Genomic DNA, 13,391 nt, shown 5'->3' on the forward strand with positions numbered 1-13,391 from the left:
TTATCACGGATCAGGAGCAAATGTATATGCCCAAAGAGGCACTTATTAAGTAACCAGTTGTGCAGTAAATGCCTGGAAATCCTTACCCTGTACAGCGGGAAAAACAACTACCCTTACAGAGGTTAAACAGAAGGTCAAGGAACCATATCAGGATTTCCTTTCTTGCCTCATACAGGCAGTCAAGCTAGTACAGTGGGGCCTTGACTTATGAGTGTCTCAACTAAGGAGTTTTTTGAGATACCAGCTGTCTCTCAGCCCCTTTTTTGCATTGAGTTGATAGAGTAATTTGAGTTAACAAGCTCCTTAACGAGCTCAGTCTCAGAACGAATTAAACTCGTAAGTCAAGGCCCCACTGTAGTTACTTTAACACGTTCAAAAAGATGTGTAGTAGAATTAGTCTTAGGCATAACTGCACTCATTACAATTATAGGATCACTTGCTACTGCAACCACAGCCTTAGTACAGGAAATCCATACAGCTCAGCATATAGATCAATTACAAAAGAATATTTCTCTCGCTCTAGCTACCCAAGAAAAAAATAGACAAAAAATTAGAAGCCAGAAGGAGGGGCAAAGCTCAAGATGGCGGACAAATTGCCAGGCGGCTCTCAGAAGGCCAGTTCAAAGACAAGATCATCAGATGTTCATTCATCTGGATCTTCAGATGCACATATGGATGCATCTGGACCTCAGAAAGTGATATGCCAAGTCGAACACGACCTAAGAGCCCAAGAAAACATAATTATAGGAATGAAAGTGCCCATGAAAGCCTTTGTGATTCTCCTCACCAGAATACTTCAAAACCTCTTCTAGAAAAAAAACTTAAAGCATTCAGTATTGGAAAAATGAGTACAGCTAAGCGAACTTTAAGTAAGAAGGAGCAAGAAGAATTGAAGAAAAAGGAGAATGAAAAGGCTGCTGCTAAGATTTATGAGGAATTTCTTGCTGCTTCTGAAGGAAGTGATGGTAATAAAGCGAAGACATTTGTGCGCGGAGGTGTTGTTAATGCAGCTAAAGAAGAACATGAAACAGATGAAAAAAGAGGCAAAATCTATAATCCATCTTCAAGATTTGCAGATCAAGAAAACCCTCCAAATAAGTCATCCAATGAAAGACCACCATCTCTTCTTGTGATAGAAACCAAAAAACCTCTACTGAAGAAAGGGAAGAAAGAAAAGAAAAAAAAAGCAATTTGGAACTCTTCAAAGAAGAATTGAAACAAATTCAAGAAGAGCGTGATGAGAGACATAAAACAAAAGGCAGGTTAAGTTGCTTTGAGCCTCCTCAGTCAGATTCTGATGGTCAGCAGCATTCCATGGATGCGCCTTCAAGAAGAAACAGATCATCTGTTCTTGATGATTATGCGTCTGGGTCACATGATGTGGGAGATCCAAGCACTACTAATTTATACCTTGGAAACATTAATCCACAGATGAATGAAGAAATGCTGTGCCAAGAATTTGGAAGATTTGGACCATTAGCCAGTGTGAAAATTATGTGGCCTAGAACTGATGAAGAAAGAGCAAGGGAGAGAAATTGTGGCTTTGTGGCCTTTATGAATAGAAGAGATGCTGAAAGAGCTTTAAAAAATTTAAGTGGAAAGATAATTATGTCTTTCGAAATGAAGTGAGGTTGGGGTAAAGCTTTGCCTATTCCTCCACATCCAATATACATTCCGCCGTCTATGATGAAACATATGCTTCCCCCACCTCCATCAGGACTGCCTTTTAATGCGCAGCCTAGAGAGCGGTCAAAAAACCCCAATGCTCCCATGTTACCACCACCTAAAAACAAGGAGGATTTTGAGAAGACTCTGTCGCAAGCCATAGTCAAAGTGGTTATCCCAACAGAAAGGAATTTGCTAGCCCTGATACATCGAATGACAGAGTTTGTTGTACGTGAAGGGCCAATGTTTGAAGCTATGATTATAAACAGAGAAATCAACAATCCCATGTTCAGATTCTTATTTGAAAACCAGACACCAGCCCATGTTTACTACAGGTGGAAGCTTTATTCTATTCTGCAGGGAGATTCTCCAACTAAGTGGCGGACAGAAGATTTTTGTATGTTCAAAAATGGATCTTTTTGGAGGCCACCACCATTAAATCCATACCTGCATGGGACGTCAGAAGAGCAAGAAACAGAAGCTTTTGTAGAGGAGCCTAATAAAAAGGGAGCACTTAAGGAAGAACAGAGGGACAAATGAGAAGAAATCCTGTGAGGGTTAACGCCAAGGAAAAATGATATTGGAGATGCAATGGTCTGCCTTAACCCTGAAGCTGATGAAGAAATAGTGGATTGCATTACTGAGTCATTGTCCATCCTAAAGACGCCCCTTCCCAAAAAGATTACCAGATTATATTTGGTTTCTGATGCTTCATACAACTCTTCAGCAAAAGTTGCCAATGCTTCATATTATAGAAAATTTTTTGAAACAAAGTTATGTCAGATATTTTCAGACCTCAATGCTACCTATCATACAATTCAAGGCCATTTACAGTCTGAAAACTTTAAGCAACTGGTAATGACCTGCTTCAGAGCATGGGAAGATTGGGCAATTTATCCAGAACCATTTTTTATCAAATTGCAAAATATTTTCTTAGGACTTGTAAATATTATTGAAGAAAAGGAAACAGAGGGAGTACCAGATGACCTTGATGGTGCCCCTATTGAAGAAGAGCTTGAGGGTGAACCTTTGGAAGATGTGGATGGAATTCCTATCGATGCTACTCCCATTGATGATCTTGATGGAGTCCCTATAAAGAGTTTTGATGATGATCTTGATGGAGTGCCTTTAGTGGATGCCACTGAAGACTCAAAGAAAAATGAGCCTATATTTAAAGTTGCTCCATCAAAATGGGAAGCTGTAGATGAATCTGAACTGGAAGTTCAGGCTGTAACAACTTCTAAATGAGAGTTATTTGACCAGCATGAAGAATCAGAAGAAGAAAATCAAAATCAAGAAGAAGAAAGTGAAGATGAAGAAGATACTCAAAGTTCCAAATCTGAAGAACATCGTTTATATTCTAATCCAATCAAAGAAGAAATGACCAAGTCCAAGTTCTCTAAGTACTCTGAAATAAATGAGGAAAAACAAGCCAAACTTCGTATGAAGTTTCAGGATGAACTGGAATCTGGAAAATGGCCTAAAAAATCAGGCCAGAGCTTTCAGGAGCAAGTAGAACACTACAGAGATAAACCTCTTCAATGAGAGAAAGAGAAAGAATTAGAAAGAGAATGAGAAAGAGATAAGAAGGATAAAGAAAAATTGGAATCTCGATCCAAAGACAAGAAGGAAAAAGATGAGTGTACTCCAACAAGGAAAGAAAGGAAAAGGCGACACAGTATGTCCCCTAGCCCATCTCGCAGTAGCAGTGGTAGACAAGTGAAGTCCCCATCACCAAAGTCGGAGAGATCAGAGCATTCAGAAAGATCGCATAAAGAGAGTTTGAGGTCCAGGTCATCTCACAAAGATTCTCCTCGAGATGTTAGCAAAAAGGCCAAAAGATCACCATCTGGTTCAAGAACACCTAAAAGGTCTAGGCGATCAGGGTCTAGATCAGTGATGGCGAACCTATGACACGCGTGTCAGAGGTGACACGTGAACTCATTTTTTTGGTTGATTTTTCTTTGTTAAATGGCATTTAAATATAGAAAATAAATATCAAAAACATAAATCTTTGTTTTACTATGGTTGAAAATATTAAAAAAAATTCTATGTGTGACACGGCACCAGTCACATATTAAGTTAGGGTTTTTCAAAATGCTGACACGCTGAGCTCAAAAGGTTCGCCATCACTGATCTAGATCCCCTAAAAAATCAGGGAAGAAATCCAGATCCCAGTCCCGATCTCCACACAGGTCTAATAAAAAGTCAAAGAAAAACAAAAATTGACATACATTTTTAAGATGCTGTCACTTATTGGAAATGCAATTTTGTTTTGTGCCTGAATGGTCTGTTTTTTTTAAAAAAAAATCAAATGAAAGAGCATTCCTGGGATTTTTGTTTGTTTATTTGTGAAGCATGTGTAAACTCATGAGTAACTGCATCTGTAGACCTGTCATTGTTTTATATTGTGTAAATTACTTTTGTTGTGGCTGTTTTCAAGATGAAATTATTGTGGTAATGAATTTCATCAGAAATGTGTATAATGGATCTGCTGGCAGTAGTATTTTGTTTTAGAATGCTGTGACTTAGCAAAACTAATACAGATGTCTTCCCCCATTTTGTAGCTTTGGCAATTTGAATTAGATTTCAAATAAAATTTGAACAGAAAACAAACAAACAAAAAATTAGAAGCCAAGGTTAATGCTCTTGAAGAAGCCCTTACAAGGATACATCTTTAAACAAAGCATTATCCCCATGCTTTTAAACACAGGCCTATTTTTATTCATAACTTTAATAAGTCTTTTCCCAGTCTCCTTCTGAGTCTTAAACAATGCAATCCAAGAGGTGGCTGCTGATTGACACGCGCTATCATTTAAAAAATAAAAAAGGGGGAATTTGCCGGAAGCCAGTCCATTCTTGCTGCTAGACACAGTCGCTGCAGGGAAGAAACATCTGCACAGCATATGTTTCAAGGGACCTGTCATATATGGCATACTGTTCTTAATATGTTTGCTCCCCTTCTTAGCACTATGTGTTTTAACCAAGGCCGCCTCTCTCCGAGAAAGGTTGTTTCCCCAGGTGGGGATTTTTCCCTGGAGTTAGGGATTAACAGGACTAAGGAAGGGAATAAATCAGTAAAACCCCTTAACTAAGTTCCAGGCGGGTAGTTAATCACTTTAACTATGAACAATCACGCTTAAACTACATAATCTTTACTTAGGATAATCTCCTTCAGTTACTTCCTTGTAGCTTAACAGAACAATAGAGTAGTGATCTTGGAATGGAGATAACAAATGCCCTAACCTTTGGAATAGAATGGATAGGATTAAAATCAACTGGTATAAATACTGATGTAACAGGAGAATAAAGACAGAACCTGGCTGGAGAACCTAGCTAGAGAACCTGGCTAGAGAACCTGGCTTTGCTGATCATCTGAACTCTGCCTTCATATCATTCCTTCTTTGCCAACTCCATCCACACCTTTGGGAACCCCTGGACCTGCTGGGGCTGGACCCCAACACTTATTGGCACTTTTAACATGACCATATTAATCCTTTGGAATCCATTACTTCTGGAATAACAACATATTCTAGGTTCATCTTGTACATTTACTACCCAAGCCTAAAACCAAGGATTTCTCCAAGTTCGTTGTTATTTTATTGAGAAAGGGCTTTAGAGATCCTCTTATCTAATAAAAGACAAAAAGGGTAATTGACCATACCTTCACTACACTTCCCATTGGCTAATCAGGGCGATAAGCAAATTTACTGCCAAGAAAGATGGTGTTTAACCGCCAACAAAGATGGTGGTTAATTTGCATATATAAGTGCAATGATAGGAGGCGAAAGGGGAAGGACGGAAGAACAGTGATCAGAAACCCAGGCAGCAGGCAAGGGCCGGTGGCAGGGCCAAGGCTGGATCGGAGAACCAGGGTCGCCTTTGCCCGCCCCCCAGCCGGTGATCACGATCAGAAAACCAGGCCACAGGCAAGGCGGCACCCCAGGACACAGGAGCCACCTTGCCTGCGGCTGTGATCTTGATCATAAAGCTGGGCTGGAGGCAAGGTGGCCCCCTGGAACCAGGAGCCAGATGGTGAGGTCTGCAGGCGAAGCAGCAATCAAGCTATGAGGGGGAGGGTGTGGGGGGGAAGGAGCTACAGGAGCATCTCTGGCTGGAGACTGAAGACTCCCGCCAGAGCGAGGAGCAAAGACGGAAGGCTCCAGCCACAGCAAAGACTGTGTCCAGAGCGAAGATGGAAGGTGGTGGCTGGAGCGAAGGCCTGGGTCCCGGGTGCCAGAGGAAAAATGGTGCCAGCAGCCAGGGGAAGGGAAAGCCTATTGCACGAATCTTTTCATGCAACAGGCCTCTAGTTAAATTATAAGCACTAGGGCTGCCCATCACTACTTGGGTTTTAGAATGGACATAGTAGGAAGTAGATAGTTTTCAGGACAAAATATTCATGAATTCACAATATTTCATTTTTAAAAATATAATAGGTAAGATATGGTATTTCAATATGTTTAATTTTGATCTCTCTTATTTTTGAGTCCCAACCCCTTGCCCCTCATATATCTCAGAATTAATTGCATGCATTTTTCTATTAAGTATATTTATGTGCCTTTTTCCTTTTTTTTTCTGGCATATTGTTAATATTACCCTTGTATATTAGGCCTATGTGATACTATTTATTTGTAATTAGTCCTTTTTGATTTTTAAAATAATGTACAACTTTTCTTCTGATTTATTTATGGTAGTTATAACATGCATATTTAAACATTTTTATGTATATAATCAATATTGAAAGTTTTCTTTCATTCTGATAATGGTAGATTACAATGTGAACTGAAATATGTACCCAAAAACAGTTAGTAACATTTTAAAAAGTATATGAAGCATCTTCTCTAAAGCATCACAGAGGTAAAGAGATAGTGAAGAATTAGAAGGATCCAGTTAAAAAAGAAGTCAACCTAGTGGGGTGATCCTGGAATCAGAACCAGTTTTTTGAAAGATGCTTCCGCCAATTCCTGAAGGGTAGATAAGTGGTTGAAAGATAAGCTTTGCATATAGGAGAGGACAAGACATTGGGATCCACGTCTGCCTGGAGTTAGCCAAATTGTGAAGGTTGATGGCACAATCCTCTGTAATACCACTCTCACTTCAGACACCAACTGCAGGGTCAGAGGCTCCAAAACTACCCTCAGGTTTTAGAATTCTCTAGAGCAGCGGTTCTCACCCTGTGGGTTGCGACCCCTTTGGGAGTCGAACAACCCTTTCACAGGGGTCACCTAAGACCATCGGAAAACACATACATAATTACATATTGTTATTGTGATTAATCACTATGCTTTAATTATGTTCAATTTCTAACAATGAAAATACATCCTGCATATCAGATATTTATATTATGATTCATAACAGTAGCAAAATTACAGTTATGAAATAGCAACGAAAATAATTTCATGGTTGGGGGTCACCACAACTGTATTAAAGGGTCGCGGCATTAGGAAGGTTGAGAACCACTGCTCTAGAGTGACTCACAGAACTCACTAAAAGCTAGTCTGCTCATGATACAGCTTCAAATCAGCCAAAGAAAGAGATGCATAGGGCAGAGTCTGGAAGGGTTCCAAATGTGGAGCTCCCGTTGTCCTCTCATGCGGAGTTAGGGCGTGTCACACTGCTGGCAGCCTGGAGTGTTGCCAACCAGGGAAGCTCATCTCAGTGTCAGTCTCAGTGTTCAGAGTTCTCATTGGGGCTCTATTACAGAGGCACGATTAATTGATTAATTGCTGGCATAATTGAACTCATTTTCCAGGTTAATTAATACTGCATGACCTGAAAGTCCCCACCTTAAATCACAGGGTTGGTCTCCCTGAGCTGGCTAGCTCCGCCCTAAGATTATTGGATATGACCAATCACACCCTGAGATCCTGTGTCCAGCCACTATTCTAAACAATGACACTCCAATGAAGTATGATATAGATTATTTCCCAGGAGCTGATAACAGAAATCTGATTCTTTTGGGGCAAGGCTAAATTCTTTATTATGCAAGGTTCAATAGGGAAAATGAACCCTGTCGACTCCCCTTCCCCACTTTGAGCTGAGACCATGAAAGTTTATACTCTAGAGTAAGAATGAATGGAACCAGAAGCATCCTCATAGGGACTAGAGTCCTACTGTAATTCATGTCAATTCTGATAAAGGATTAACTGATCTGAAATTGTTAGTATCCTTAGATACTTACCAGAAGGAAACTAAAAATCTCACGAAGGAAAACAATCACTGCCTAAGACTCAAACCATTCTACATTTTCAAAATATTCAATAGAAGATACTTAACCAAAAAATATCATTCAAAACTCAAATAATAAGATCAAAATTTAAAGCAAATAAATAAAACATATAGTAGAAACAGATCCACAGGGTATACAGGAAATAAATACAAAAAAAGTCAAAGACTAAAATAAATGTGCTGTATATATTAAGTAAAATATAAGACAATATTGAAAAGTTTTACGGATCATTGGAAGCATAAAAATAATCAATGGGAAATTTAATATTATATATATGCATATAATTTTTAAAAATTCAAATGAAAAATTTAGTGGATGGATTTATAGAAGGTAAATATAAGTGAAGAAAGAAAATAAAAAAGGGCAGAAGGAAATATCCAGAATGAAGCATGTAGTGACAAAGATATGTAAAATACACATGCAAAAATATTAGGGATGTCATAGTGACATGGATGCAAGTTGGAGGTTGAATCAGGGTTGCCACACTTTTCTAAGAATCCTTTGTTCCATGCAAAGGAGAAATAATATGTGGGAAAATATGTAAACCATTCATAGTAACCAGTATTGCCTGATGATTGTGGTCATAGGGATTCCTCCTCAAAATCTAGAAAATAATTCCTCAATCATAATAAGAGTGTATTGACCACAAGTCCCAGGGTAGTCAACTTTAGCTTTAAAGTAAAATTCATTTTTTTGAAAAGGTAGAAAGATACTTCTTACATCTTATGGCAATGCTTACTGTGGTGGTCAGCTACTCTAAAACTAGAGTTTTCAGAATTCCTTTCCCTGTGTTGGCAACAGGAACAATGTGTATGAGACTGGGGAGGTGGAAAGGAAGCACACTGGCTGTGTTTGGAAGGCGTGTAGGGCGCCGGGCACTCCTGGAGCTGGTGCTGTGGGACTGAGAGTGAGTGTGGGAAATTGCATGTACACTCATAAAAGTGTCTTTATGTTCCTGGGAATGTTGGTTTCAGAAGCAAAAATCTATAGTAGCTTTCAACTCATAATTCCTGCTACATTTGTAAACATTTTAAATATGTTTTTATTGATTTTTAGAGAGAGATAGAAACACCAATGATGAGAGAGAATCATTGATGGCTGCCTCCTACACACCCCACACTGGGAATTGAGCCAGCAACCCGGGGATGTACCCTGACTGGGAACTGAACCATGACCTCCTCATTCATAGGTCAATGCTCAACCACTGAGCCACACTGGCTGGGCCAAGAACTTGTTTTTTATTTAGAGTATGATGCAAAGCTATTGGAAGTTTGGGACTAGGCACTTGGCATGACATGTGTTCTATTTCGTGTATTTCATTCTTGCTTTGTGGGGAAAATGAGTTATGGGTGGGATGGAGAGAGGGGCAAAACTCATTGCTCCTGGGCCTATATCCATTCTCTCCTTGCTTGAGTTCTGTTCTGTATCATTTGAGAAAGGGGATGGGTCTTCGATACTGTTTTCCTGAGGCTTCTGTATGAGACAGATCCTAAAGAGAAACAGCTGGGGGAGACACTGGCAGGTAAAGGGAAGAGAGAAGCCAGGTCATTTTATAAATCTTCTTTCTGTGCTTCGTGACTGATTACGAGCACAGTGAATTATGGTGCTTCTGCTGCCAGAGGAATACATGAGTGGGATTCCTCTGTTGTTCGTGAGAGTGTGATTCTTGGGCCATTGCTGAAATAAGGTTTTTCAGAAGCCCCAGTGGGAGGATGAGAAGATTTTATTGACATGGAGTTACATTCTTTAGTTTCCAATATCCCATTTCCCCCAAGACATTCCTGAAAAAGGGGCAGCTGGGAGTTCAGCAGAGCCAGAGGGAGGGCCAGTGTCCAGAGTTTCCATTCCATTTTGCAGCTGGGTGTGGTTTAGCATCCAAGATCATTAAAGCCTATTAGTCTGTGTGAGAAGCCCCACATGACCATGTGGGCCCAGGGGAGCCAGGAACCCTGCGCATGAGAGAGAGAAAAAGAGCTCACTTCTTTGTTTAGAAGTTTAAATATTTAGGTTTCCTAGTGCTTGCAGTGGCCACACTCATCCTAGCCAATTACTGTTTTCAGGTGTGATTGACAGACAAACACCTTCCTACATCATTCAGACCTATACTGGGCATGCGTATAAACTGCTTTTGTCCAGTTCCTTCCCCCAAGAATTAGCGGGGAACAGACTTGGAGAATGTTAAATGAAGCTTTTTGGCACAGCTGTATAAATGGCATGCCTATTTTCTTCCCTCCTTTCTTGTTAAATAATAATCAGGTTATTACAATGGCATCAGTTCTGCTTTCACTTGCATCGGTAATGAGTATACTTTTGGGCTCTGGTTATGCCTCCTATTTTCAAACCTCAGCCTATGGGTGAGAAATTCTCTAGAGTGAGCAAAAATTGAAGCAGAAATACTTCCAGGAGACTATTCAAGTAGTCTAGACAAGAGAAGAACAAGTTAAATAGGTTTTTAGCAGTCACGAACAAGGTGAAAATGATAAGATTTTGGGATCTCTTTTGACTGTAGACTAACAGGGCATGTGAAAGGATTGAATGACTGGTATTAAAAAAAAAAAAACAAACTATAAAAGTCTTCAAAGTTTAGTTTCAAAAATTTAGCAGAGGCAGCCCTCACCATTTTGGCTCAGTGGATAGAGTTCGGCCTGTGGACTGAAGGATCCCAGGTTCGATTCCGGTCAAGTGCATGTACCTTGGTTGCGGGCACATCCCCAGTAGAAGGTGTGCAGGAGGCAACTGATGAACATTTCTCTCTCATTGATGTTTCTAACTCTCTATCCTTCTCCCTTCCTCTATGTAAAAAATCAATAAAATATATTTGAAAAAATTTAGCAGAGGCAATATCATTGGTAGATATGGGGAAGATTGAAGAAGGAAGAGATTAGAAGTGAGAGTGTATGATTCAAGGGTTCTTGTTTGGTAAAATTTGCCATTGACATGGCTATTTGAAGTCTACTGTGGAGGATCAAGCAAAAAGTTAAGCATATGAATCCAGAGGTAAGAAAGGAACTCTATTCAGAGCTCTATTGGGTGGGTGGGTTGGAGTATTGGTATAATGAAGTCAATAAATTTGAAGAGATTACATAGGAACTGTCTATACAAAGAGAAAAATCAAAAACATTGAGGACTAAGTCCTAATGCACACAGATACTGTATTTAGAAATTAGAGAGAAAAGAAACTATCATAGGAGACTGAAAAGCTACCACTAGTGAAATAGGAGGAAAAAGAGAAGTATTCCTAGAAGACAAGTGAAAAAAAGTTTTTTAAGATGTGATGGCCACTGGAATAATATTTCATGTGTCATTTATATCCTTTTTTCCTCTCTGTGTTTCTCTTTGTTATTTCTTTCATTACATTATTTACTTACTTGACCAATATATATTGAGAGCTTGCTAGCTGCATTATATTAGTTAATTCAGAATTTAGATACAGGAGGCCTTGAATAAAAATTGTTATTTTATTTTTAAATATATTGAGGTGACCTTGGTTAATAAGATTATATAGGTTTCATGTGTACATTTTTATGATACATGATCTATATATTGCATTGTGAGCACACCCAAAGTCAGAATGTTATCGCCATTAGACAGACATGAGCAGAGCAAGGGCAATGGGCCAAGTACAGAAACTCACCAGGGCAGAAAGCCCCAGATGCTTAGCAAGGAGCAAAACTGGAAATATAAGAACCTTGCCCCCAGGGTTACCTATCCTCTCCTATATCACTGGTCATGGGGTTTTGGACCCCTGAGTTTTCATATCGGGGCCATGCAGTTTAGATACCCTAACCTTTTCCTTCCTAAAGAAAAAATCTAGGCCTCAGCTATATTTCAGCTCCAGGCCCAGAAAAGCAACAAAACCAGACAAGTGATGCCATGCTGCCTCAGGACCAGCTGCATTGACTAATGACCCCCTGCCCTGGTGCCAATCAATCAGTGGAGACCAAGACCCTGAAAAAGCACACCTGGGAAGCTGATGAATATTCTACTGAGACCCTCCCCTGAGACCTCCCCTAAGATTTCCACCAGCAAGAGAGAGAAATATGCTCAGAATAAAGGACCTGGCGAGTGCTCTCCCCAAGGGGAGCATGTCAGCGTCATTCCCTCCCACCTTCTCTGGCTAAGGGACCCCATGAGACTTGCAACCAGGGGAACGATGGGCAGAGGTAGCTCATCTCAGGCTAACTTCCTGAACCTGTCTCCAAGGCCCCCTTTACTCTGACTTCCCAGTGAGCCAAGGCAGCCCGCCTAGGCTCTCCTGTTACTTCTATGCGCTTCCTGTTTCACTGTCCTAACTATATTTTTGCTGCAGCCAATAAATTCTTACTTACTTTGCTACCCTTTGTTTCTTAATTGAAATATCTTCTTCAAGAAGACAAAAACCAAAGTCTCATCATCTCACCAGTAACGAAAATCATCTTCTGTCACCATATATTTGACTCTCTTTACCCTTTGGTAACCACCATACTGTTGTCTGTGTCTATGAGTGCTGGAAGCCAGTTCCAGCATGTCAGCAGGGCTGAATCATCTGGAAATGGCTGAGGGCATTGCCCTGAACCTGAAAAGGATGAATGCTTGCTGCCAGATAGCTAAGGGCATCTTAATTTACATGTTATTGCCTCCTACTGGCCAAACACCTGAACAGAATAAAGAACCTGGTGAGTGCTCTAGGCATTTCCCCCAATCTGACAATGGATTCTGTATAGTAGACCTAGCCTTTGATGTGTATATCTACTTGTTTTAGGACAATATTTGTTAATAAATAGCAAGGGGTCCTGAGACAAGGAGAACTTGGTCATCTTCTGTCACCATATATTTGACCTTCTTTACCCTTTGGTTACCACCATACTGTTGTCTGTGTCTAAGAGTTTTTGTTTGTTTGTTTTTCTTGTTTATAGTAGTCTCTTGAACAAAAGTCAATTTCCCCACACTGTTACTTTAAGTAAAGAACGATAAAATTTATTTCTAGGCAACAAAGCATAAATTAACCTCCCAAAACAAACTCATTATCCTACATTTTAGGTTTAAAAAAAGAATAAAATTTACACCTTACTTCACACTTTATACACATTTACTATATCAAACATTATGAATATATATATAAATATTTTACATTTAACTCTACCATATTTACTCATAGCAATAAGTTTTTTAAATAAAATGTTTTCTCATTTAGCTTTTCCATAATTTTATTTTATTTTTTAGCTTGAAAATGGCAAATGCAATAGAATCTTCTCCAGAGCTCTTTAGTTCTCTGTGACATTCCAAGGGTTAAATTACTTAGCTCCTTGTCCTTGGCTCACAGGAAAGCTAAACTGTAGCCTGGATTTACTTCCTTTACATTTTGTTTTGTTCTTGCCTTTTTTAGGGCTGAGCATGTAGCCTTCCTTTTTTTTTTTCATCCCCAACCAAGCTGCACCTCTAAAGTTGGGAGACATCCAGAATGTGGGTTGGATCTAATTCTTAAAATCAAAGATAGGTAAGCTTCAAGGTTAAA

The 13,391-nt window shown here is 39.6% G+C and overlaps 1 pseudogene across 1 annotated transcript; it reads left to right on the plus strand.

Moving 5' to 3' along the window:
- The first annotated feature begins 566 nt into the window (after positions 1–566).
- LOC308530631 (U2 snRNP-associated SURP motif-containing protein-like) lies at positions 567–3,894 on the plus strand (annotated as a pseudogene). Its single transcript has 2 exons — positions 567–3,557; positions 3,807–3,894. The product of its transcript is annotated as a U2 snRNP-associated SURP motif-containing protein-like (transcript).
- The last annotated feature ends 9,497 nt before the right edge of the window (positions 3,895–13,391 follow it).

This window comes from Myotis nattereri, assembly GCF_964212035.1.
Source record: "Myotis nattereri genome assembly, chromosome: 1".
In the NCBI taxonomy this organism is placed as follows: Eukaryota; Metazoa; Chordata; class Mammalia; order Chiroptera; family Vespertilionidae; genus Myotis; species Myotis nattereri.